Genomic DNA, 27,725 nt, shown 5'->3' with positions numbered 1-27,725 from the left:
TAAAAGTAATGTAATTTCTTAAATGTTACAATAAAATACAAAAGAAAAGGAGCTTAGATGAGGCAAAAAAATAAATTAATAAATAAAATGACACAAGTGTCAAATTTGGCAGATTTGGAAAAAAAAATATTGCACTTCTTTCTCTCTTACATATTTATGATTTACTAAAGAACAATCAAAGACAAACTTAGGAAAAACCATCCACAGTGATTATTTATTAAGAGTTTAACAATCAAAAGCAAATGTGTTTCATGAGGACTATTTGGAAATGACAGTGGCAATAAATTAACAGCCGATAACTGTCATCAGATTGTTATTTAAATTGCTACATCGACTGGAGCTCAAAAGTATGTGATGAACTCCTATTCCAATAAAGCCCCACCCACATGGATACGCTGAAAAGACAGAGAAAACATGCAATAACCAAAACAATTTGCCAAAAAAAAACCCTAAACTGTGTTAATGTCATAGAAACTGACGGGGAAAATAGGTTTTCATTGCCTTTACATTGCAGATCTTTAATGGGGGCACCAGGACCCATAGGGGGTTCTCAGAGTTACTGCAGGGGAGGCTGCCAAATTATTGCTTGAAACTATTATTATTTTGATTAAAATATGACTGAAAATACACTTTAACATGTCTCTAACATATTAGTAGAATTTAATTCTGGTTAAGTTATTAGTTATTAGACTACTACTTCACTGTCATTTATCTTTTTTACTTTTTAACTGCGCTGTTATTTATTTATTATGACTGTTGTCTTTTAAATTTTTATTACTTGGCACTTTACTTCTTGATATTTTGTACCAGACAGAGTTGCTGTTGATAATTTTGTTGTATTTTTTACATATAATGACAATAAAGTCAGATTTTGATTCTGTAAAAATTAACTGTAAAAATTACATTTACAACATTGATGACTTGCTAACACTCATGACACATGATGTATAATCATATGAATTAATCAATAATTATTATTATTATTATTATAATAGCCACCATATAAAGGTGTGCACAAAGCTGCCCTACACATAACCGCAGACCCAGTTTATGCAGGTTAATTTCATATATGTCACAGGGGGTCCCCGCTGTGTCTCTCTCACCAAAAAAAAATAAAGACACCCATTTTAAACTATAATTGTTCTCATTTTATGCTAAATTTTCTCTTAGCAAAGTTCTTGTACAGAGAGATATGAACAGTGTTGAATTTCAGAGGTTTGCTTAATTTTATCTGATGAAATTATTTTAGCAACGAGCTCAGGTGTCACTGGCTGCTGCACTGAAGAGTTTTCAAACAAAAATGAGGCCAAAAGATAAAAGCCATCAGTCAAACAAGTTAATAAACTAATAATTACTTTTGAAAGTTTTGGATCAGATCCTTTTTTACGTCAGACCGAGAGAAGGTGAATGCACCGCGACTACAAACGTTATAATTTAGGCTGCAAACTTTAAAAGGACAAATTGACAAAGACTGGGAGGTGACATAAATCATCGTCTTTCTCTAACAACTATTTGTTTCTCCGAATCTGACCTGCTTCCTTTGTAAGTCCCCTGTTTGCAGGATTTGGGGTACTTTAAATAACCCTTCCCTGTTTCTCTGCTTCTCTCCTCTCCTTCTGTCGTTTTCGTTTACCAGTCCCCCATGAAGGACAGCCACTGTGAGCTGAAAACCTGGCTGCCTGCCATTCGTTACTCTGCCAGTCGATTTTCTGCCACTCCCCCCACCCCCCACTCCGTACCCGCCACACCAGTACCCATCATGCATTTGTCAGACACTGTCTGGGTGCTGCTGTTGCTGCTGCAGAGTTGTGAGATGAATACAAGAGAGAAAATCTGTGCTTTTGTTCAATCTTCTGTCTCAGGACAAGATTCCTTTATTGCTTCAGAGCCTGTTTAAGCCACAGTCCGCACCCAAAAAGGTGTTTACAAGCCTCCTCGCTTACTGTTGGTTATTACAGAAGTTTCAGCAGTCGTGGCATTGGCATTGATCAGAAGGAACATTGTGACATTTACGCTACAAGTTTGCTGACAAAAAATTAGAAAGTGCCGACAGCAAGGCAGTCTGGCGTTGACCCAGAGACAGAAACACAAAAAGAAATGTCCGACTGTCAGAAAGGAGAGAGCGGGATTATTTCGAGGCCAGAATGAAGTAAAACGGAGACAAGCTTTTCAGAAAAAGGAAGCAATCTTTGCATGCAATCATCCCACAAAATGATCAAGATGAATGCCAAGGAGCTCTTTCCACTGTGGAAGACTGTGACCCCTGTTATGTGGGTATGCAATTCCTGGTTGTTTCCATGGCTTCTCGGGACTGTGCTTTAAAATTAAGTAGATGTGAGGCTCCCTGCTGTATGATTTACCAAAGCTAAAAGCTGAGGCTTGCCTGATCGTCGTGAGAGCTGTGAACGAGGCAGGGGCTATCAGCAGAGTGTCTGACGGCAGCCCCGTCTCCAGCAGAAAATGTTGGCATTTTACATTTCTGCAAACCACAAATGCATCAAATTTACATGTTCGACCCTTTGACACCTGAGCATGATGGTTTGATTACTTTCAAAAACATGGGAAGAAGGCAATGCGCAACAGTAGAACTGTACCCGGCACCCGGCGTGGAAGCATCAATCGCAGACAGTCTGCGTTTGATGAGAACACAGCTGGATGGAACCCGTCGCGTCTGCATGATACGCCACCAGATGGCGTCAGGTTCGAACGCTGCCAGTACCAACATTAAATAAGGTGCACAAAGTTCCCTACCAGGAGGGGTAGTGATTGGGTTCAACAAACCCTGGACTTTCATGTGGGAGTCCGGTGTTCCCTTCCCGTCTCAGTGTGATGTTTTTTTAATCCTCTTTTGCCTAAACCCTGTTGCCTAATCCTCGATCTGTGGCAGCATGTGCGTTTGTTGAGGTCTTGACGTTGGCTGCCATGTGCTTGTGTTGCCTAAACATAACCATGTAATGCAACTATATAATTGTGATGACATCACGGTGTTGGCGTCCCGGGACGTCAGCAGCAGACACTGTCGGATGCCTGGAGTGTAATATAGCCAGCTGGAACATGATGGCTGTATGTTTCTCTTTGATATCTCGTGATATTCAGGAGATAAGGAGCAAGATGTTTCTCATGTATAAAGAAAAATGGTCTGTATGAGCCAAAATTACCGACTTATTGTCTTATAAAGGATGGTTACAGTGTCGAATCCTATGTGACGTATAATTTGAACATAGGACAAATATCAGAGTAACGTTCGGGAACGAACATGAGGAATGTAAAACGTCGTCAGTTCGTGCTTTTTCTCTTGGTTAGATGAATATGACAAACTTGTGTTGTGCTTCAGGAAGGGAACCTTTTTGTTGCAAATTTCTTTGCTAAAATTGCCAAAAGACGGCAGAATATGTTGTTTAGGACCGAGCTGTAAAATAATCTGTAATCTTTGTAATGAAATGAAACGTAATGAATTATTTGACTGCTGCAACTTTAATTTTTGGTGTTTTATAAACCCATGAGGGTTGGGTACATTGTGTGCGTGACACAAAAGTTAAAAGAAACCAATCAATAAGTCAATCATTAAGCCTAAGGACTAGGGTTGCAAATTGTAAGCAATTTATTGGTAAAATTAATGATCGATTAATCGTCCTTTTGAAAAAAAAACACATAAAAACTTTGCTTATTTAAAAAAAAGCATTTCATCCTCAGTCAAAGCTCAAAGCAACATATTGTACATATTTTGACAGCATTTCATAGCTTATTGATTAATCGATTAAATTTCACACATTAAATTCTTAATGACCAATTAATCGTTCATGATTAATTGTTATCATCCCTACTAGAGACCCAATTTTATTGCACAGTGATGATGGTAAATTTGTAGGTTTGGGGCACATGGACTGCATTAAACACACCTGTTTTTTTGTTTCGAAAGGCGCAGGGGCACAATAAACAGAAGGGCTGGGAGGAGAGTAAAGATCACAGGGTGTGGTGATGACTCATTATGTTCTCAGCCGTCCACATAAGCTGTCACACTGCTCAGCAACAGCTGTGCTAATCACAAAAGTGCACGAAAAAACAGCTCCTCGAGGAAATGCACTCCAGTCCGAGACCAAAGTGCCACCACAATACCAACAACGTCCTTTGAACTGCCTCATCTGTATGGAAGTCACTTGTTTGTGCTCTCCTATCACCTTTACAGGGTGTGAGACACGCCGGGCATTAAAATACAACAGAGATGGGCAAAGCGAATTTCAAGTTTAGGAAAATGTTAAACTGCTGATGCTAGCTGAAGTGCTTTCATGGAAACTGTTTGAGGTGAAAAGCCTCATACAGAGGGAGACATGAAAACTGTTCAAACGGGGATAACGGCACACACTTCTGGACGCTTTTGTTGCCTTTATTTGTGCACACACAAAGTCCCTTCAGTAGTAATGTGGAAAAAATAAATAAAGCAAGCTTGAACCATGCCTTTTTTGTCAACTTTACACGCCTCGGCTATCACTCCTCGAGTGGCCATGATTTTTAGATCATCCGTTTCGGAGAGTTACAAAAACTGTTAGATGCAGCACAATTCAACCATCACAAAGATGTAGAAAGTGAGCCTTTTTGACTATGTTTGAGTACTGGGCTCTTAAATCATTCGTACTACTTGTAGCCGTTTGAGAAGCTAATGATGCAGAAGTTGGTTACATGCTGATTTAGTTGAAGTCATTTTTTCTCCATGGTATTTTGTTTCTGAAATGTCATTTCAAACAAACCTTTGTTTAAATTATCGAGAATCATCTGTAAGAAAATGTGTTTGCATCTGCATGAGTTTGACGAAGCCAAACACTGACAAAATGTGCTGCATATAGTAGTGTTGTGGGGCTGCTGAGCGTCATTATTTCTCGATTTACTGAGTCAGTAACCGAGCTGAGAGTTTACACCCAGACTGCAGCGTGCAGAAAATAAATTGCATTGACAGTTTATGTTATTTCAGAACACGTAATGCCCGGTCCTGACCATACTATCCATCATCCACTCTATTTACTTAAAACTGAATCTGCTGCTTCTCATTCACTTTGGTGATAGATCCTAAACTTGCCTTTGTGATGCACCTTTTATAAACAGAGATGGCAGCTTGAAGAAAGAGCCGAGGTTTGGGAGCGTCACAAAGATGCACTATGTACACAGCCTGCATTACCCAGCAGAGATGGAGGAAAGAAAATCTATTCACTTAAGTATCCGTTTTTGAAATTATATTTTTTAAATGCCTGAATTGATAAAATTTAAATGCAGAGATGGAAAGAAGTTGCCGCTTTTATTGTGGTAATATAACATGATTTCAAATCTGTTTCGAGAAAAACAATGTTGTCGGATAATTTCCACCAGATCCGTGTTCGGCCCGGCTCCGATCCGCCACGTCAGACGGAGCAAATAGATCACACGTTCATCTCTGTGTTAACCTCCGCTGACTCCGCTGAGCTGCAAATCGACTCCGGCCCAGCTCCGGCAGGCCGGACCCTTTCGGATCAGATACCCAGTGCTTCTATTTTGCCAAATGCCGGAGCACTTTGCATCAATTCAGCCGAATGAAGCACAGAGCAGACAGGAAGTCAGACAGTGACGCAACATTTAACCATCGGGTTAATTTTCAGAATAAAACACTGCATGTTGACCTCCGATCATATTTCACATAACTACATTAATAAAACGTCACAATGAGCAGATTCAGGCCTGGAGTCAACAGGTCAGAGGTTTTCAGAGGTCACTGACAACATGGACGAGGAGAAGCTAATTATGGAAAACCACAAAATTATTTATGACACACACAACCATAGAAAGGAAATGGCGTGGAACACCATATCAGGAGTTTTGGGAGTGGATGGTGAGTTATTACTAATTAGCTTCTGTGCTGATATAATGCACGTGATTCTGTAATTACTGCGGAAACTCGGTCTTGCTACTCCGGCAGCGCTGCGCCATGCCGCACTCAAACCGCAACTGGCGGGAGTTTACGGATGAGGGAGCACGGAGCAAAACCGCAGCTGTGGTGATGGAAATCCACGGTAACGTGAGAAAAGAAAAAATGATGGACAATCCAAGAACACACACCTTCTGTCTGCAGGAACTCAAATTCAGCCGGCACAACCGCCATCGCCGCAACAGTAAACTTTCTGTTGCTGCAGTTACACACGTTAGATCCAGCCCACTGAAAACTCTGTGCTGGGCTCAGTTTAAAATGTGACTGTCTCTGGACTGTCTCATTTATTCTCCCAACAAAACGTCTCTTAGCTGCAGAAAGCAAAACAAGGGGACCACAGGTTATGCTAACTCACAATAGATGAGTTTTGTGTCATTTGTGGTCCAATGAACGGAGACGAGAGGCTAAACAAATCAAAGCGCTGCATGCAGCTCTACAATGACAAAAAAGATTGTGCCCATTTTATATAGTGAATAAAATGTAGAAAATAAATTTGTTGCAGTCAATGCTGATATTGTGGCAGCCAACAGAAATAAATACTGAATATAGGAAACACTGCAGTGTAAGAGTATGTATATATATATATATATATATATATATATATAATTCTATTCAACATGTACATTTTTGTAAGTGTGGGAGTGAAGTTTATTTAATACAGCTCCTTTCACTGAGCAAGGTCACAAAGTGCCTTATTGGAATAAAACTGTTAAAATATAAAACCATATAAACAGTTATTAGTTTATTCACCACGTTTCTCGGCAGTATAAAGTGCTGCTGAAATGAAAGACAGTCTGACTGAAATGTGCTGTGCATTGTTTTTGGAAATGTGCCTAATGAGTCATGATATTCGGTCTCTAAAAGTATATGATTCAATGTTTCCTGACGATCTAGTGTTAATTTTATTTTTACATTTGTAAAATCATAATATATAAAAATCTCAATACATGTAGAATCTGCATCCAAGTACCACACTTCCTGCAGCCTGAGGCAAGTTAGATTTGAGACTTTTTAAGACTTTATTAAAGCCACTTGGAATTAATGTTAAGACTCATTTTCTCAGGGAAATTTTAGTATGTCCAAATATTTTGTATCACATAAAACATTAAATGTCTTACATCCAGTGAAAAAAGAATATTTGCGTCAAATGTTGTTGATTAAAAAAAAGGAAAATCAACCTTTTGTCACATTATCATAAAAGTAACTTTTAGGTTTAGCAGCTCAAGTGGGAAATATTTGGCACTTTTGTCCATTTTGTGGTTTTTACTGCATGTGAGATTCAACTGCTTTAATTCCCATCATGACCAGTTTAAGAAGCAAATTTATTAAATTATTTAACAACAACAAAATAATAGATAGAAGTTACCAATCATTTTGAGATTGTACAATTCAAAAAAAAAAAAAGATTAATAAAATCCTACTTCCCATGTCTGAGTATTTTTAGGACTTTGGAAAGATTAGTTTAAGTCAATTTAATACCAATTAAGGCTTTATTTTTAGATTAATTAAATCAATGCCTTTTAAGATTTATCTCTTCACCTTAGCCTTTAATAAGCGCTGACATTACTGCTTGCGTTTTATTTTGCACTTTTTATTTTGCACTGCTACATCTCTTTGAAATGTTGTATTTTCCTTAATTTTATACATTTTATACACTCTATTTTTATCCTTATTTTATATTAGTATTGATAATGGGTTTCATTTTATTTTCCATCTTATGTTTTCTGTGCATTCAATTTTTATCCTTATTTTTAACTTACTTATTATCAAGTGGGTTTTTTTCCATGATGATGCATTCTGTTTTCAATTCTCATCTTATCTTATTTTTAAATGCATGTTTTAGTGTGTTTTTATGTCTTCTCTGTCTTTTGATGTGAAGCACTTGGTGCATGTAATGTCTTTGTTGCAAAGCTTTCTTTGGGCTGCATTTCTTGTATGAAAGGTGCTATACAAACATTTATATTATTATTATTACTTTTTAAGGATCAGCGGGAACACTGAGTACTTAGCATGTGACTTCTGGCAAAGATTTACGGTATTTTTTAAACTGCTACAATAATTGGCAAGATGCTGTCAGTGACGTTTTGAATAAATCATAATTCAGTGTTAATGGTGCATTATTAACTGTAAACGTTCTCATAATGAGAGCAGTCTCTGCGAACGGCCGTCTTGGTTTATCCAAACCAGGTTTGCTTTAATCAAACTGCGTTACAGCTCAGTACAGCGGGAGCTCTGACTCAAGTCATGCCAGGAAGCCCTCCCTGTACATGTAAATGGCAGAGAGCCACAGGATGTGCTAGGAGGCTGCCATTACAGCGAAGGGGTGGCCTTTGCTAAATTAAACAAAGGAGAAGGAGAGAAAAGATAAATAACACATGGATGGCTACTTATTTAGTAATGAACTTCGCATGCTGGGCCTGTTCAGAAACACATGGGAAGATGCTGCACATCTGCATGGCTCAGTGGAAGAGGAGGATGAAAGAAAGAAGGAAAGCTACATGTGTCTGTGGAGAATTTTGCATGGCGAGGATGTTTCGAATCATTTCTGACATGGATTTCGCAGATTTTAGTTAACCCTTTGAGACCTGAGCAAATTGGCTTGAAAACACGGGAAGTTGGCAATGATCAACTTAAGAAATAGCCCCAAAATTAGCAAGAACTTAAAAAGCAAAAATTAACTTCAATTAAAAAAAGAGAAAAAAGGAAAAAAGAAACAAGGAAATACCCACAAAAAGTGCTAGAAATTAAACCATGTAACATGATTTTAAACATAAAATGATCTATATTGTTTTCTCAACATTGCCTCCTTCTTTTAAGCAAGATTTCGGGTAATTTTCTTGTCTCATTTTATTTATTTCTTCTAATTTGTGGGACATTTCTTGCCAAGTTGCTAACTGCCTTTTCCCCCCCAAACAAAATTGCATTATTTCTTAAAATTAAATAAAAAAAATTAAATAATATATATTTTTTATAACATGATTTTAAATATCAAATTATCTGTATAGTTTTCCTCCTTTTTTATGCAAAATTTAAGGTAATTTTCTTGCCAAGTTGCTCACTGCCTTTTTCTCCCAAAACAAAATTGCATTATTTCTTAAAATTAAATTAAAAAAATTAAATAATATATATTTTTTATAACATGATCCTAAATATCAAATTATCTGTATAGTTTTCCTCCTTTTTTATGCAAAATTTAAGGTAATTTTCTTGCCAAGTTGCTCATTGCCTTTTTCTCCCATCTTTTCTAAAGAAAACGAACCATTTTTTTCAGGTTTCAAAGGTTTAACTGCTTTTGAAAGAAATCTGAATGCAGCAAAAAAAAAAAAGAAACAAAAAAATGAAGTTGATCCAGGTTTCAAAGGGTTAATAAAAAGCTTTTTGTTGAAATATATTGTAAGTCTAGTGTTTGAATATATGATTTAATACTGATATTACTCCTTCTGTCAGTCTTCACAGCCTCGGCACGTAAGACTAAAAAGTGCGCATGTCACGAAACACAACCGCTCGTTTTATTCAGCATGGAAAAATACCAGCTGGTCGACGTTCACAGCATATACTGTAGTGTTTGCCTTTTTTAACTGTGCATAGGTTGTGTGAGGACACAGTGTAATTTATGCTGCTGGATTGTGAGTGGAGACAGCCAGCCGGAGGATGCCTGGCCCAGTGAAGAAACATGCCAGGAATTTCAGAAGATGGCTCAGCAGCGGCTCCAGATGCAGGCAGAGTGGGAGGCTGCATTACTTATAGAAAACGGAGTATAGGGAGCTGAAAGGAAGGGGGGAGGGACGACTGCTGGCATGAACGGAAAAGAAGACAGAAATGGAGAGAAAGGAAAAAAGAGATTGAAAGAGGAGGGCAAACCGTTAAGTGAGGTGCAGAGGAGGAGGACAGAGGGAATAGTAAAAGAGTCCCTGGAGACTAGAGGAGGGGAGGAGGTAGGCAGGGGGAAGAGAAAGGGAGGAGCGCTGCAGGTAGAGAGTAATGCAAATATGGAGAGCATCCCTGGAAATGTAGTTTTGGATGGCTTACAGTAGTGATACTCAACTTATGGCCCGCGGGCCAAATCAGGCCGCTGATAGGGTGCCAAGTGGACCACAAACCATTTTCTTATACACAGTAAAAAATAAAGTGATCCACACTGAGGATTGGTTTGTACTTTAGTATGCAAAAGATGCCAAAATGCATGAACAGCATCAAAATAGAGCTTGCTAATCAAAAAGTGCCAGTGGAGGATCCCCCACAACCCCTGACAGAGATCCCAAAATCCTAAAAATGTCATTAAATCCTACAAACGTCCTAAATTTGTGGAAATTTCCTATAATCTGACAAATGACCTAAAATCCACTAAATGTTCTGTAATCCTAGAAACGTCCTAAATTGCAAAAATTGCCTCTAGCAAATGTTTAAGAAAAACTGAAACTTTCAACATTATATACGGAAAGTTCCCAGCAACGTTTTTTTTTTTACAAAGTCAAGTAAAAATGTAATTAAAAATGAATAAATCAAAATAGCTCCCTGAGGTTTTACAAATTAAAAGTTCCTCCCATGCTGACAATTTCTTTGCACTTTTTAAGTAATTAATTTTATCAGGGATCACTAAAATAAAATGCTGATACAGATGATCAGCAAAATGCCAAATATCGGCCCCAATAATCAGCCAAACCGATAATCTGTTGACCTTTGATTCATTTGCCAAAATTGCCAAGGTACAGAAGAGGAACTCTTGGCCATGGAAATCTACTAGCTACACCTGACCCACCCGAAATATTGGCCCTCAGTGGAGGCTTTAGCGTCATTAGACCAAAAACTGATGGGTTACAAGACAGTTTTTTCACTGTAGACTGTATTAGTAATGGATAACAGATTAAGGCTTCAGTATCGTACCTTCAACAACGTGGGCCTTTAGTGCTGACGACAAGTATATTCGTAAATTAGGGTAATCCTGTCAAACAATGCACCAGTTCAACAGAATTCAAAAAAATGATCCAATGCATCATTCTGATCCTACAAACAAACAGTCATACATTAAATATGCAATCAATAAAGCCATATCACACCTATTTCAAAAGTGGACAACCGTGACTGGATGGTGCACACGCCTCTTCATAAAAGGTCGATATCAGCCTTTTATTATAGAAACACAATTTATCAGCGAAGAGCATTCTACAGCTGTACTTATTCTCCAACTGTGAATCATTTATCATGCAAAGTACTCGAGGTTCTCTGGTGCATTTGGCCATATGGGAACATTGTGATGCACTTTGTTTCATAGACAGATGATAACGGGTGAGGGAAGAAGGCAAAGACAGGAAGGAGGAGGGGGAGCGGTGCTGTCTATGACTTCCTCCAGCTCTTTAAGCCCTCAAGAAGAACAATGGTTTCTTCCCCTGAATCTGCAGCAGCACTCCAGAACACACAATACCCCTGAGAGGTATTTGGCAAGGAAAGATGGAGTAAGAATACCCACATGTGTTACTGAACACATGAACTTCCATAGAAAGCGTTGCATGGAAGTAGCAGCCATCCACTCGAACAGCAACACTTGAGAACCATTGGCTTTCAAATGAATGAATGTAAAGGTTAACGTAACGATGGTGGCAAGTATATGTGAATGATATTGAAACTCTGAAAAGGCTTACTGTGAGAGACTATTCAAAGTGACAAATGCACAAGGCGACGGATACAGTGGCAGGCAAAGTGAGCTATTGGGAGTACAAAGTGTCAATCTCGCCATCATGAAGACTAAACAAGAAGAGAGAGGACATTGGTGCTGGTGAGAACAGACAGACGAGAACCCGTGAAAAGACCACGGAAACAAGACGCTGAAGAAGAGTTTACAAGACATCAATCCATCGTGCTGCATGATATCGCTTTCCCAATAATTGGGACAGGAAAGAGTTACTATTTTCAAAAGGTCCTCCAAACTAAATGACAAAACATGTCATTTTTCATTGCCTTACAAAAAAAAGTGCTTTCTGATCTGAGACTTCTTGCAAAGCCTAGGCGCCAAAATAAAATGTTGGCAATGAATCGTCTAAAGTACATATATGAGCTGAGTCTGTCGTCAGGAGGGCGGGATGGTGGATGGCGTGACACCTAAGAGAGATGGCAGCCGGGTACAGGCCACTTGTTCAAAGCCGGTACTTTTTGCAACACACTGACGTTTCGAGCTGTATTTGTTGGCACAAAACCAGTTTTTTTAAAAACCATGACAGGGCGTTTGTTGTTGTTTGTTATTTGGAACAAAACTAATCGGGACATTTCCAGCCATGTCTGTTACGACAATACTGAGCATAAACAACAGACACAGAGGGACACCTAATTCGTGATATGTAGATGCTGAAGTCCACTGCAAAAACACGAGACGAGTTGGGATGAGAACTTGATGGACATTCAGTCTCTCAACTCTCATTCATTCACAAGTCTCTCTGGCTTCTCCGTCAGCAGACTGAGCGTCACTCCAACTTAAACCAGCCAGATTGTGCCACCATCTTCCCATAAGCCGACCGTATCGTTGCATTCAAACTCTAAAACTGTTCTCCTCTCTGCTATTGTCATTTAGGTACAAACATTTAGGTGCAACCCGACTCTACCCAATCCTCCAGCCTGCATCACAGCAGTGCCCAGTCCTGCTCCATCATCCCATCATGCACTTAGTAAACTCTCTTCACCACCACCACCACCAGTGACCACGGTGACATCCTGAAGTGTCTCATGAACAAGATCAAGTCAAAGCCTTGACACAGGTATCATTTTCTAACCTGATCTGCTACTAAAAGTTATAAATAATTAGCTAGATTTTGGTGAAACATAGTTCCCCTTCTAACTGATTAGCAAAACAGTATATATTTTAGTGATTAAACACCAGTAAAGGGAGTCCAATAATGGTCTTGTAGTGCAGTACAAAGTTGTGGTGATGGATTGTCATATTTGGCTTTGACACTGCCGTGCTTGATTAACATCCTGTTTCATTTCCCAGTTTAAAGCTGTAAAATCAGACGGCAGAACTAAACATCCGAAGGTACTGTAACTGTGGCACAAAGCAAGAAGAGTCATCATGTCAGTGGGATGACTCATATTGTGTTTTACAGAAATATTCACCTCAAGTTTGCAAACATAAAATAAGCGCCTGGTCATAGCAAAGCGAGGTACAGCGGGTCGTCCACTAATCATAAGATCAGCGGTTTGATCCCCAGCCCCTCCAGTCTGCATGTTGAACTATCCTTGGGCAAGATACTGAACCCCAAATTGCACTAATGGCTGTTGAGTGTGTATAAATGTTTAAAAACTGAGTAGCAGGTAGTACCTTGTACGGTGGCCTCGATCACGAGAGTGCGTGTTTGCGTGTGAATGGCTGAATGTGACTGGTGATGTGAAAGCGCTTTGAGCTGTCAAACGACTAGGAAGGCGCTATTCAAGTGCACCACCACTCACCATTTACCTTAAGAGACCAAGAAAAAAGCAAACCCATTGAGTAAGTTGATTTGAGTTAGTCTGAATGCTCCCAAATCCAACTTTTTATTTGTAAGAGGAAGAATGTGTTACTTTTTTTTATAATAAATAAAACTCAATACGTGTGTATTGGACATGATAAAGGAGAAACTAAAAAGTGATGAACTTGAAAACTTGAGCCGCATTCCTCCTGCCAAAACCTCTTGAGTATTTTAATTTTTTCATTTCTTCTCATTATTTCCCTCCTCTCATTTCTCTAATTCTTGCCTCCATCCAGCCTCTGCGTGGAGGGTTTAATGTTTTAAAAGGGACTAATGCTGTATCCTTATTGCTCCCCAAACGCGCTGCCCGCCCCATCAGCGCCTAACATAGGCACCTTTAGCTCTGGATAATTCTCACTTTGAGCAATTATTGTGGACAAAGAAAAAGGAATTTTGTAATTTCGCATTGTCGGTGAACGCAGCGGAGGCCAAACCTGAACAATTGGAGAGTTTATAGGGCTCCGAGGTCAAAGACCGTTTCCCTGTCCAGTACTGCAACACATCAGTACAAACTGACAAAAGAGTGAACTGCTGTTATTGTTCTCTTTAGACTGTGGCCAAAACACACTGAACCAACTAACGTTTACTGTCAGAAGTCAAGTTACATGATGTTATGCAAAACGAGCTAAAACAATACACATATCCATTTTACTATCGGTGAAAACTCCGAGCGCTGACGGACTTTGTCCTCGAAATGACAGCAGAGAGAGAGAGGGACAGACAGCTGCAGGTGACGGAGAGCTGAACCGTGAACACACAATAAACTGCATCAACCAAGTCTGAAAACACGCTCTATGAGTGAAAGAAAACCCATTTAATATTCCCATATATAACATACAGCTGTGGAAAAAGTACTCAGATCCTTTACTAAAGTAAAGCAGCAAAAGTGTAGAAATACTCTGTTTACAGTTGAAGTCCTGCATTCAAAATATCATTCAAGTATAAGATCAAAAGTATTAGAATCAAAGTATCCTTGAAATAAAGCAATTTTATTAGTATAAAATTATTTTTTAAATATTAACATTAGTATTTCTGAAGCAGTTATTATGCAGAATGGCCCATTTCCGATACTACAGCATATATATATTAAAATCATTGATGCATTAATGTGTTCATCACTTTAATATTGCAGCCAGTAAAGGTGGAGCTCATTTTAAATATGAGCCTACTGCTGGGTAGATTCATCTTACATCATAATTGATTACTATTTTGTATTGATAATCTGAATCTATAAAGTAACTAAATCTGTCACATAAATGTAGTGCAGTAAAAAGTGAAATGAAGAGGAGTAGAAGTAGCCCACAAACTACCATAAAATGTAAATATTCAAGTACATGAACCTTAAAACTGTACTTAGGTACAGCACTTGAGTAATTAGTTACATGCCAAACTGTTCACATAAATATAACTCTAGTTAATACATGTTTAATGATAGCAGTTTTGAAGCTCCCCCATTTCTGACACTTTCTGAGGTACACATTTCAATGTTTCAATGATTTAGATGCGTACTGTGCATGAAAATAAAGGCGCCAGAGTGCATGAAAAAACATCAAATATTTTCCCCAGACCCCCCTGCTGAGGTCACGTCCAATCCCTAAATATCCTCAAACCCTAAAAAATAACGTCGACTAGCTCTGAATAAAAAAACATGAAACACCAACGTCAAAGCGCACAGTCCGAAAGAAAAGCTCACGTTATCGACCCAAATTGCCCAAGACGCTTAATGCCCCCCACCGAACACCGCGTCTGAGCTGTCTCCCTGTACAGCGCGTGCACACACACACACACACACACACACACACACACACATACACACACACGTGCATCAATGTGCTTTGTTTGTATTATGAACAATTTCTAACTCTTAACAGTAGACCAAAAGAAAAGTTCCAGCCGCAGACTTTTCATTGCAAAAACATGACTGAATGAGCTCCAACATCAAGCTGCGATGCTCGTGATGCCCCAAATGAAAATGTTTGCCTTGTTGAATAATTGAACCCTTTACATTATTGCTAGAAACATTTTGTAATGAGTGGAGCAATTGTGAATTTTAAGCGGATACTGTTGTTCCTTTTAAATCATCCCCTTTTATTGCTGCATATCATTGTCAGATAGTGACTGCAGAGATGTGTAGGTGGTTCAATGGAGGCAGGAAATCCATTGATTTTCAAGTTTGCATAAGCCAGTATTCAAAATCAGTGAATGCTGTGTTTTCAAGGTGGAACACCTACATGTTGGTGGATAAGATGCTAGCTATTAAGGTTAGACCTCGTCAGAGACGTTTTCAGCCATTCACTATGGCAAAGGTTAATTACCTTACTTTCTCTGTATCTCCTCAAAGGCTCTCATCTTCAGCCGCAAAGTCTTTCAAGATTTCACCTGTGAACAGAAACAATTTTAGTTGAAGCAACCAAAGAGACAACACTTGAAACCTACAACTAGTAAGTTATCCTCCATATCCAAGTACCATAATGTAAAAAATTACATTTTTTATTATTAAGCACGAGTAAACACTGTCAAAAGGCTCAATGCTCAGTGAAATAAAGGTCTACAAAGGTAGAGGGTGCCAGTACAGTGCCATTAACAGTTAGATAGACAGATTTTGGAAGACCTGAAAACGCTGACCGATCCAGCATTTTTCAGGAGAGGACTTAAAGGGACATGAGCTAAAACTGTGTTTGAGACAGACGGTGAACACATCTATAATCAGGCAGACAGTATGACAAAAATAAAGTGTTTTTTTATGTTAAAGCATGTAAACATGTTTCACTAGAAACCAAAAAGACAAGTTTGAACTGAAAATGAGCATAACATGGACCTTAAAATCCAGGATATTACAGTATACCAGGGTATTTAGAAATCCAGAAGGCATGTTTTTTAATATCGTCGTATACACGGGTGCTCCTATTTCTATTAAACTCATTGTATTTAGTGCACAGCATGCACCACCAGAGCTCGGTCACCATTCTCTACTGGTGGATCAGGCAGCTGAGCTGAAAGACACAGCAACACCTAGTGATGGAGGGAGACGTTACAGGACTGTAAAGAGCCGGCGGTCAGCAGGCAGAGAGAGACTGTGGGGAATAATGACACTTTTTTTTCTAACTCAGTGGATTAAGGATTTATTTTGACCAAACTGGAGCTGGTGAGTGTTGTAACAATGGACTTACTAACTAGATTACTAACAAGAGTAACCAAGACCAAAAGTCACCATTCATTTACCATCATCATCATATCAAAACATCTACACACAATGCTGGTGTCGTCATAAGATTCAATATTTCAGTTTACCGTCTAAGTTAGTTAAATTACGGCTACAAAAATCACACCTTCTCTTTAATTTAATACACGATAATTTAATTATTTTACCCTCCCAGATCTGCTCAGAAGACCATCGGGCCACCCTGATTTGAAATCGTAAATATTGAGTGTTCACGTTCAATATTTACGATCGGAAATCCTGTTGTGTGTGGGGAACACCGAGGACAGACGAGCGAGCACTCTGTGGATCGTCACATGGAACAGGACGACAGCCAATCAGGAAGCAAGCTGACTGAAGACAGAAGCAAAACAAATAAGAGACATGGCGACGGTGATGATTTTTGTCCTGGCTACACCTGCTCCATCTCCCTTTACCTTAAGCTCTTTCTCTTTTCTAACTCAATAGTTTTTGCATGTTTAAATGTCTTTAAGACCCATTAAGTCCACATTTGTCCTCTAGACGTCCACCCTTATCCCACAGATGCGGTCGACCTGCCTGGCTTGCATTAGCCAGTCTGCATACAAGGAACCGTGAGTTTTTTGTCAGATGCCAGCCTGTTTCTAACATCCTGCTCGTCTGTTGGAGACTCAGGACACCACTGTGACGGGTATATCAACATTGACTGAAATTAAAAACCCTCCATCCATCCATTTTCCACTGCTTACCCCAATCGGCGTCACATGGCAGCAAGGAACTCTAGACCTCACTGACTAGCTATTATTTGCCTCTCTCACGACACCTTAACCAGCAATGGTCTTTGAAAAGCCTCAGCAACATGTATTCTAAATAAAACGGTAAATGGACTGCACTTGTTTAGCACTTTTCTGGTCTTCTGACCACTCAAAGCGCGTTTTCACTACATGTCTCATTCACACATTCACACACTGGTGGCCTAGGCTCCCGTACAGGGTGCTACCTGCTACTCATTAACCATTCACACACACTCACACTCCTATGACGCAGCATTGGGGGCAATTTGGGGTTCAGTGTCTAACCCGAGGATACTTCGACATGTTGTCAGGAGGAGCCGGGGATCGAACCGCGACCCGCTCTACCTATGAGCCACAGCCGCCCAAATACCAGAAATGGGTCTTTGTAATTGGTTATGCTATCTGCACTCTATTTGGAGCCTCGACTGAAAATCTGAAAATGACATAGTTGGCTGGATACATCGATCACACACACACACACACACACACACACACACACACACACAAAACGATTAAAAGGCTAATGGCAAAGGCGTACTGAATAATGGAGTGGGAACAAAATGGCAATTTAGTGTGAATATCCGGCTAATATGGAACCGCTAAAGGGCTCGATATGGTGTTTATGTGCACAAGGTTGCCGAGTGATACTTTGTGCCTCAGAGCTGACCCCTGAAGTGACACTTCAAACCACTCAGCAGCAATAATAACAGCGGATCCATAAAACCGGGACCATTATATTAAAGCAGATAGAATGAGGACAACACGCAGTACGAATCCTGTATATTCAGAATCAAAAGACCAACAGCAATATTTTTAGCTGTGATGAAAAAAAAGACCATTATCTGACTGAGTCTAACAGGAAACAAACAGTCCTTTAAAGCCTCGGCGAAACCTTTCATGTTTTCTGCAAGACGGCTAAATGAACTTTGCTGACTTTGTATTCTTTAAAAAGGATCTGAGTGGAGGTCAGCGGCGGCTTGTTTTCTCGGGTCCCCTGTCCCTTTAAAGACAATGACCTGACTAGCAGGGCAGCTTGGCTGGAGATTAGAAAGTAGTTATTTCCAGCACCCTCCTCATTTATTTGTGTACGTGTTTTAAGAGACCTAAAGCAGCAGGCTGCATGCCTGGGTGCCATGCTGATAAAGCAAGAAGGGGACTCTGTGCACTTTTACCCAGGGCCCCTGAGTGAGCGGAGGGGCAGCATGGGGGGGCTCGGACAGGGGATCAGGGCTCTAAGCCAGGCGGATACACTCGGGTGGATAACATGTCTTTAATGCTACTGATGGACTGCCCAACTGGCGCCCCGGCTGGCTGGCCCCGTGCCCAACGTTCTTCCACTGGCTGAGCGGCTGTATAGCTTGGATGACTGTTGTGAGACAGAGAGGGAAAGTCAGGGGTGACACAAACAGACAGACCGCGGACAGACAGACAGAAGCGAGCTCACAGGACGCACGGAGGCCAAAGGAAATGACTTACAAACGGGCACAATCGGTGACGGACAAACTGTGCGGGATGTGGTACATTTAGAGTGCATAACCTACACTCAATTCACGTACATTTTAAATAGTTAATTCATGTATCACAGACAGGGACGGGGATGGTTAGTTTTTATTTATACTGATACCGTTATTGAGACACCTTAACGATGCAATGCTTTGCTGTTATGTGGTGGAAAGGAGACGTTTTAGTTTGTTTTGTTTTTTTCATATTTTGATTTCAATATTTACTTAGAAAAATCTTGGCATCAGTAGTTTTAATTATGTATATTAAGATGATCAGAGCTCGTGATAGGACGCTAAACACGTTGTTGTTCGATCTCTATTATCCATTTTATATTGCCGGGTAAACACATTTCTCACCCAAACAATTATTTAAATTTCTCTCCAAAAACTAGATTTTCTTTTTCTTGATGTTACATTTGAACACATCATGATGATATTTTATTTAACTTTTTGTAATAGTCATTTTGGTGAGCTGACCTTGAAAACATCACAAAGAAACCTTATGCAGCCTTGTTTTTTTAGCTAACAATCTCTTATCCTGCTGATTTCAAATCAGGTTTTAACACTGATTACTATTTTAACTGACGGGACTTTCTACGAAGTTTGGGTGTGTTTACCACTGCTGCTGCTTTTTTTTTAACCAGAACACAGTCAAAGGTTCTGCATTTGGGTAAAATTTGATGCACAGAGGTTGTGTTCCTCTTCGCTTAATACGTATTTGCTGGCAATTCAATTGTGTTCAAAAACTAAATTGGATATTCAGTGTATTTGGACCAATGATTGGACCTAAATGACGTGACTCAACTCCAGTGTAATGTTACGTTATAGGACTCATGGGACTCGATAGCAGTATCAATAAGATCAAATGTAATGTATTGATAAAAGCGGAACCGGGTCTCTAATCACAGACGTGGCCTTCAGCATCAAACTTAAGGCGGACGAGGCTAGATGTTTGATATCTCGTGTCCTTTTGTAAGAAAAAGGCATCACAGAGCAGCCAAATTGCTAAAATACGACTTTACCATGTGCACTCAACTGATGCCGGCCCGTAAGATTCCCTGATTCTGAAATTGAACCATTCTCAACACTTTCTTATCTGTCAAAGCGTATCCATCCCTTTTGTTTAGTATTTAATCACCACAGCAAACAAGCTCCAATTCATTTCCCTGATTTCATTTGAGATCCAGGAGAAAGCAATCTGTTAGAAAAGTCTGGCGATTCTGAAGAAAGCTACAATATCACTCTTCTGGCAGATCTCATGCTAAATGTGCTCAGTCAGCCTTGAGCTGCAGTCTGAAATAACAAAACAGAGGAAAAAAGGAGGGAAAATGCAGATTTCCGAGGTCGGTATGCCATGTATCAATTGACTCACATTAAGTGAAAACTGAACCAGTAAGATTTACTGCAGCAATGTCAAACATTTCAACTCTTGTCCAACAGTCATATGAGTTCTTCATGGTCTAATACTTATCCTAATTAGTACAGACAGTCCTGAGAGGTCAAGTTAGCATCACAGTGCTGCTTTTTAGTTCTGAGTTAAGTCAAATAAAGTGCACTTTGTTCGACAGAGTTGAAGCTTTAATAGTTGGGAAATTGCAAAAGGCTGAAGTAAAACCATAACTTGTGAGCCTTGGGACATAACCTTACTAAACAGTATGTGGTTCAGTCATTTGTTTCGATTAGGATGGGTTTTTAAAAAAAAAAAATGTTCTGATTTTGTATATTCAATATTTGTTTTAAACCAACACAATTGTCAAGACGCCCCTAGACATCTTAGGTTTAAGCACTATGGCAGGACAGAGAAGAACAGATGTTGAAAAAAGATAAAAATGACAATGAAAAAGACCATTTTTGAAAGCACTGGGAAACAATGTATAATGGAGAAACTTCAAGGTGTGATGGCGTATTGCAGGCTGAAAAAAACTCAGTGTGAGTTGTTGTTTTGGGTTTTTTTGTATGCTAACAAATTAATCGTTAATCAAATGTGGCAAATGCGGCAGATTATTACATGTGGATTTAAACGTTACAAATGTGTAATTTTCACTCTGAGTCCTCGTTCTTATAAGATGTTTGATCATTTCAACCCTTCAGGCCTTCAAGAAAATTATCAAAAGTGAAATAATCTGTTTTTGGTTGAGCTGCTTAAACTGGGCAAACACTGTACGATTTTAGAAATGTTATTAGTTCAAATTTAAACTGTAAGAGTAAATTGTCCGTGATGTAAAGCTCCAATTAATGTGCTCACGCTGTACGGTCCGATGGTCAAACCATGACCTGAGGGTTCACACTGAGCATGTAAAAACGGTCCCTGTGGACTGTCCTGACATTGACAATTGTCCATTAAGATTAGTTTGAAAGCTTCGAGGCAGGTATTAGCAACAATGCTAACAAGGCCTTGATAATCTGTGTAATCCTGTTTGCCGAAACTTCCAAGAAAAAGAGGTGCCAGCGCATATGGACTCACAGATGGCTTGGAAGACGTGGACAGTATGTCTTGTCCATTTTGCATTTTACGCTAACTGTCCTCTATATTTACAATTTAATTCAGTTTTATTTATAACGCCCATTATCACAAATCACAATTTTCCCAGAGAGCTTTACAGCATCCGAAATCCCTCTGTCCTTTGACCCTCACATCGACTACGGAAAAACTCCCCCCAAAAAACCCTATAATGGGGAAAAAATGGTAGAAACCTCAGGAAGAGCGAGTAAGGACGGATCCCTCTTCCAGGACGGACAGACGTGCAATAGAAGTAAAAACCTATTAGATTACAGTAGATGACAAAATGATATATAGGAAATAGAGAGAGAAAAAGAGATAAGGAGCGTCGTGTTGCCATGGCGTTTTCAGATGCTCTGTTTGCCACTTTGTGCCGTCGCAGTGAGGAAAAAAAGGCACTGACTCTGAGGAATCGACTTGTATGCAACAATTTCTGATTCAAATTCATCCGATCATCAAAAGGCAGTTCGGAAGCAGATGATCCGCTGTGAAAGTGAAGTGAAATTACAGTCAAGCAAGCCCTGAAATTTAATGATCAAGTCGCTATAATTACTAAAACATTATCTAAATTTGATTAAATGACATTCATGCCTTTTTTAAATGTTCCCCAAATGTAAAACTTATTTTTCCTTGTGCTTGGCAACAATTTGTGGTCTGTGAAAAATGAGATGTTTTTCTGTTATCTGATCGAAAATGTTCTCTTAGCTAAGAGAAGAGCAAAAGTACGAAAACACTGAATTCCAAAAATCAGTGATTACTCACAAAGTAAGAACAAATTGTGGATACAAGCAAAAATAGGAGACAATTTGTTCGTATAAAGTTCCTGCATGAGGCCCACGGTTTCATTTTAAGGGATCACGATCCAAAAAGGTTAGGAACCGCTGTTTTCGAATATATTAAAGATTTCACTGAGTTACAGAAGGTTCAGAAACTGCAGCTCGCCCGGAAATGGTGTCAGGACCTCGTGTCTATAATTATTCAGCCAGAACCAGCCTTTTATTAAATTCAGGTATAAGGCAGTCGGCCAGTGTGATGATGTGGTTTGGAAATGATTCAACAAAGTCTACAACACTTATACTGGTTAAAATGAAATACTGAAAACCCAAATTAGAGAATACTATCTATTATTATTTTTAGTCCATCGTAAATTACCTTTTATATTGTCATTATTGTCAATATAAGCTACAAAATATGTTTGGCACTGGGCTGGCAGTGCACAGAAGGTTTAGCGGAGCGTTTTTAGTCGAAACAGCTGCCTGCCGTGTCTCAAAATGAGAGAACGGAGGCCAGAAAATTAAATCAATCACCTAAAAAAAGGTGAAAATTCTCTGTAGGAAACTGTAGCTTCTTCATTACCAACAATCCTTTTTAAATTATCATTATTTAAAAAAATGTGGTTCGGTTAAGCTTCAACTATTGCATTATTAACACTCCTTAGTGCCATTTTACGGACCATAATGTATTTGTTTTTGGGAATAGTCATTGGTTAGACAGTCTCATGAAATCTGTGAATAATCTTTATTTAATCGTATTTGGATACAGAGGATCTGGATATAATGGCCGGATTTATTTATCCTTGTGATCCCAAAGAGGGAAGTGTAACCAAAGCGAGGGAATCTCATTCTCTGGTTTTGGTGGAGGTTTCCTCCATGGCCACACTTCAATAACCCCCTTCTCCCCAAAATCTAAACACAGCATGCTTAGAGAATCCGAACGGGTTCAGTCTGATGAGACCTACTGCCACAAACACCCCGACGCAGCTTTATTTCAAATTATTTACTTATGACCAGCCGATCAGCAGGAAACTTTATTTAAAATGGGATGAATAAATATACTGTGTACAGTTAGCTCTAACGGGACGGAGTGTTTATATTTGGTGAGATCTCGAGGAAATCAAACTGTGTTTAGATTATCGGACATTTCGACTGCTGCGGGCTATTTAATAAATAAACAGCTGGAGCTCTGGGTCTTAGATTCTGTTATGTGTTTGGTTCAACATCATTTGAGTGGTCTGGTCAAGCGTTTACCATATATTATTATAAACCCTCATCTCGAGAGTCTGCTTACTTGATAGAAATTAGTTGGATCTGTAATATTTGAGCGTCTGAACTGAAATACAGAGACACAACACTGAACTAACTGAAGGAGAACGGTATACTGAGCCGACGATAGCTGGTTAAAGTTGTGATTTGATCCAGGCAGTGCATATAATTTAGGATTATGTTATGATAATTTGTATTAATGCGGCGTTCCACGGCAAGTCAGAAGTCGATAATTCTGTCAGTTTTTCCAACTTTTTTTTTGGCTAGTGTCTGAACATCAAAACCATGATGAGGACCTACATGAGCTACCGCAGCACCAGACACCCGCCTCCCGTAGAAAACTTTTTGGCAATCTTTAGACCTTACAGTAGTAGTATCAACTGTAGTTTCGACTGAGTGGAAAAACCACCACAAAGTTGTTTTGGCACATTTCACACAAACTCTACATAAAAGTAGAAACTGATGAATAGGTCATTTTTTACAGTGAGCGGCGGCGTACAGCTGTGGCGTCAATTCGACCGACTCGGTCCACGTGGATCTCGCCCAACTTTCTAATGTGGAATTCCGACTTGAAAGGCCGTCCCACTGCACTTTTCCGAGTCAGAGTTAATTAGTACGATGACGAGTAAGATTTGAATTCTGGTTTCATGTAATACTTAAGTTATTAATCAGAATTATCCTGCTGTCATTTATGAATTATCACAATTGCTTTTTAACGGCACTATTTATTTATTATATATTATGACTGTTGCCCTTTAAACTGCACTATTTTACCACTTGGCACTTTACTATTTTATGTTTTGCCCCAGACTGAGTTGCTGCTGATAATTTCATTGTATGTTAACGTTATATAATGACGATAAAGTCTGATTCTGAAATAACTGCTATTAGTATTATGATACAGTAACATTGGTATCTTTTGGGACATGTCTAGCTGATGACAGGGTCATAGTTCTGCTTAAATATACGTCCCCTGAGCTTGATAAACTCAAAGTCCACTGGCTGGAGCCCAACTGGCACCAACATGCTTTTTGCAATATGGCAATACGCTAACTGCATGCTAACAGGGTGACACGGCCGACTACCTCACTGCAATGCTGACTATTTATTAGGAGACTCACATGGGCTTAATGGAATAAGTGGGCCAGGACCTATTGTTGTTATTGTTCCTGACACGGGGTCACGGCGAGTGGAAGGCCAGCGGGCCCGTCGGCTGGTCGGTTGGGACAGCTGAGAAGTGGCCTCAGAGCTGTGGGAGTGGCCCGGCCCAGATGGCCGTCCTATACAGCCCAGGGACTCAATACCTTTCCTACCCCCCCTCACAGACCAGATGGAGACCATTACAGTGGCCTGAAAGACCTGAGCGAGAGAGAGAGAGACAGAGAGAGAGAGAGGTGGGGTAGGTGGTGGTGAGGGTGTCTCGCCTTTCCAAAATCTCTAATTACCACAATTGTTGAAATCTTTTCAGCCTGCTTTTTTCTTGCTTTTCTAATACAAAAAGCTCCCTCCCAACATGCACCGCAAGCCCTCCTGAGAATTCCTATAAGAGACCAGACTGTTTCACACAAGACAGAAAGACAGAGCGCGCGAGAAAAAAGGAGAAACGCAGGGAAGGGAAGGAGAGAGGAGAAAAAAGCACATTAAAGAGATGCAAATCCAACTGTCTGGGGTGAGGAGCATTAACCAGCGTTAGTAGGATAGCTGCCTCTATTTTTAGTGTTTGCGTGCACGTGTGTGCGTGCACGCGCATGAGTGTGTGACTGTCTCTCTCTGCCGAGGTGTGTGATGACTTCCTTAAGCCCGGGCTTTCATGTTCTAGTGAGACAGTCTGGGCGTCGAGATATGTCGGCAGAAATATTCTGCCTAATTGAGACACTTCACAAATGAAGCTGTCAAGCCGGGCTTCAAACAGAATACACAACAGAAGTTGAAAGAGAATTTCTAGGACAGCAGTGTGAAGGAGTTTCTTTTTTTTTCTAAACAAGTACAGTGCATTAAATGATTACAGGTTGGTTTCAGGACAATCATCAGAGTTGAGAAGAGATGTTTTAAAAAACTTCCGCAGAGAGTCAAAAATAGCAGCCACGCCAATCACGTCTTCAAGTCAAATAAAATAAGTCGGGGGGGTGTTTAACTCAGTTATTGAGTACACCCAAGGCCACTGCCAAAGCCACGAGGAGGGCTCCCTGGTGATGTAATGCAGCGTCTGGCAGCCATGTTGGCCTTTCTTCGTACCTGGAAGCAGTGCGTTTGCGTCCAAATGTACAACACGTCTATATTAACATTCAGAGCTCATCTTTCAGCTTCACATTTACTGCACTGTTTTGTCTTCCGTCTGCGCCTTCAGAACTCCAGCAGCTCTGTAACATTTTACACTGTGTGATTTTTGAGCTGTCTGAGATGAAAGTTGACAACTGTGAGAGAAACGTGGTGAAATCTTTAGTCGTCAAACCAAAGACTGCCGCAACAACCCACGTCTACAAACCGACAGCCTGTTCTCGTCCCCGAGTCGTCAAACGCCGAGGCTTTGTCACACCCCTACGCTCGTGATATTGACGCCAATCTTACACCAATGCCCAGATCTTACATAATGCACCTTTAAGCCATCCAGTTCAGTATCATTATGAAAGATTACATTTTTTAGATCGCCATTCAAGCTAGCAAAGCACTAAACCAGAAGTCAGTCACTCTGCAGAAGAAGTTAGCCGCTCGGGCACATTTGACCACGCCATGAGTTTTCAGAGCGCATTCCTTATAGATCTGGGCATTTCTTACCCCAAAAAAGAGTTTTTTTTGCTCCATGTGTCATAAACGATGCCCCGCCTCCATGGCTGTATCCAGATTCTTAACACATCCATGATACAGCGTAGACACTATGGTCTTAGCGAATTTGTTGGTGTGTAAAAAACACGACGACGGCAGAAGCTCCATGAAAATGACCGTCATCCCCATCATGAGCAGCTTCCGGAAAGAAGCAACGTACTAGAGTAAATATTGTTGTGTGTGTGTGTGTGTGTGTGTGTGTATATATATTTAAATATATACATATACACTTCCAATATATATACACTTGTAACGATGTTATGGTTCATTCAACTCACGATTTGATACGATTCATGACACTGGATTCACAATATTTTTTTAAATATAAAATAAGAATACAGAAAAATTATGATTTTATTAATTATTTCAAACAAAACTTATACAAAATCCCTTTTTATTTCTGATGTAGGGTTTAAATGAAAAACACAAACTATGCAATGAATGCATTTCTGGACATCCACAATGTCCCCTGCTGTAAAAAAAAACAAAAAACGGTCTTTTCCCTCGTGTCGGTCATAAGTTGGGCTCTCTCTTTGGCTCTTGTACTCGTCTGGGCTAGCAGGGTTCAGCTTGTCAGTGTGGTTCGGTTGTGTAGTCTCCCATAAGGAGTAACACGCGTAGGCGGGGCTGACCGGAGCGCCTCACCATGATGCCGGCTCACATGCTGCATCGTGTTAGTTGTACTATTTGTGTAGTTCATCCTCTTGCAATATTTGCAGACTCAAATGCCGCCACACTTCAGATTTGAAACTGGAGGGTGCATCTTCTATTTTAAGATCGCCTGATGCAGAGCCTTTGCTTTGTCTTATATACCTTGGCGAGCTGTCTCTAGCCTTGGACATGACGGAGGACGCTTACCACACATCTTTTCCCAGACTGTGGGACTCATAAACTCCTCCTTCGCCACCAAGACATGTAGCAGGATTTAGGGACAAATTTTAAATTCATTTTTTTCTGAAACTATGTTTAAAAAAAAAAATAAGACAAATAAATGTACCTTGTACTTTATACATTAATATAACTGGGATATTGCAGTTCATGGTTGGCACTTTATCTCCAAGGCTCAGAGTGTGCCCTAGATTTCACTATATATATATATATATATATATATATATATATATATATATATATATATATATATATATATATATATATATATATATATATCACACAGCAGCGTTTCTTACCGGCTGCCCACCATGGCTCCCTGACCGTTTCACTGCAGTATCCTTTGATTGATTGCCTGTCATTCAGTCACTCGCCCTGCTCTATTTTCACTATTAACTGTGTAATAGCAGCAAAAATGCCAAAAAAAGATCAACGTTGTCATTATTATGACCTCTGCTGACGTCACAATGATAAGAAATTAATTCAAATTTTATCTGCAGTTATTTTAGTATCTATATATGGTCATTTAAAAAAAAAATGATGTGCAGTGTTTTG

General features: G+C 39.7%; 1 long non-coding RNA gene across 2 annotated transcripts in view; it reads right to left on the bottom strand.

Annotated features, from left to right (window-relative positions):
* The window catches only part of LOC121943221 (uncharacterized), a 137,498-nt gene that overhangs the window by 38,417 nt on the left and 71,356 nt on the right, over nucleotides 1-27,725 (bottom strand). For both annotated transcript variants that reach the window (XR_015776751.1, XR_015776750.1), the window contains one exon: nucleotides 15,759-15,822. This is a non-coding gene — a long non-coding RNA (uncharacterized LOC121943221). The remainder of the gene's footprint in view (nucleotides 1-15,758; nucleotides 15,823-27,725) is intronic.

Source organism: Plectropomus leopardus, chromosome 6 (assembly GCF_026936395.1).
Source record: "Plectropomus leopardus strain MGB_pleo_1.0 chromosome 6, ASM2693639v1, whole genome shotgun sequence".
Classification (NCBI taxonomy): domain Eukaryota; kingdom Metazoa; phylum Chordata; class Actinopteri; order Perciformes; family Serranidae; genus Plectropomus; species Plectropomus leopardus.
This window is presented reverse-complemented; position numbering and strand designations above follow the sequence as displayed.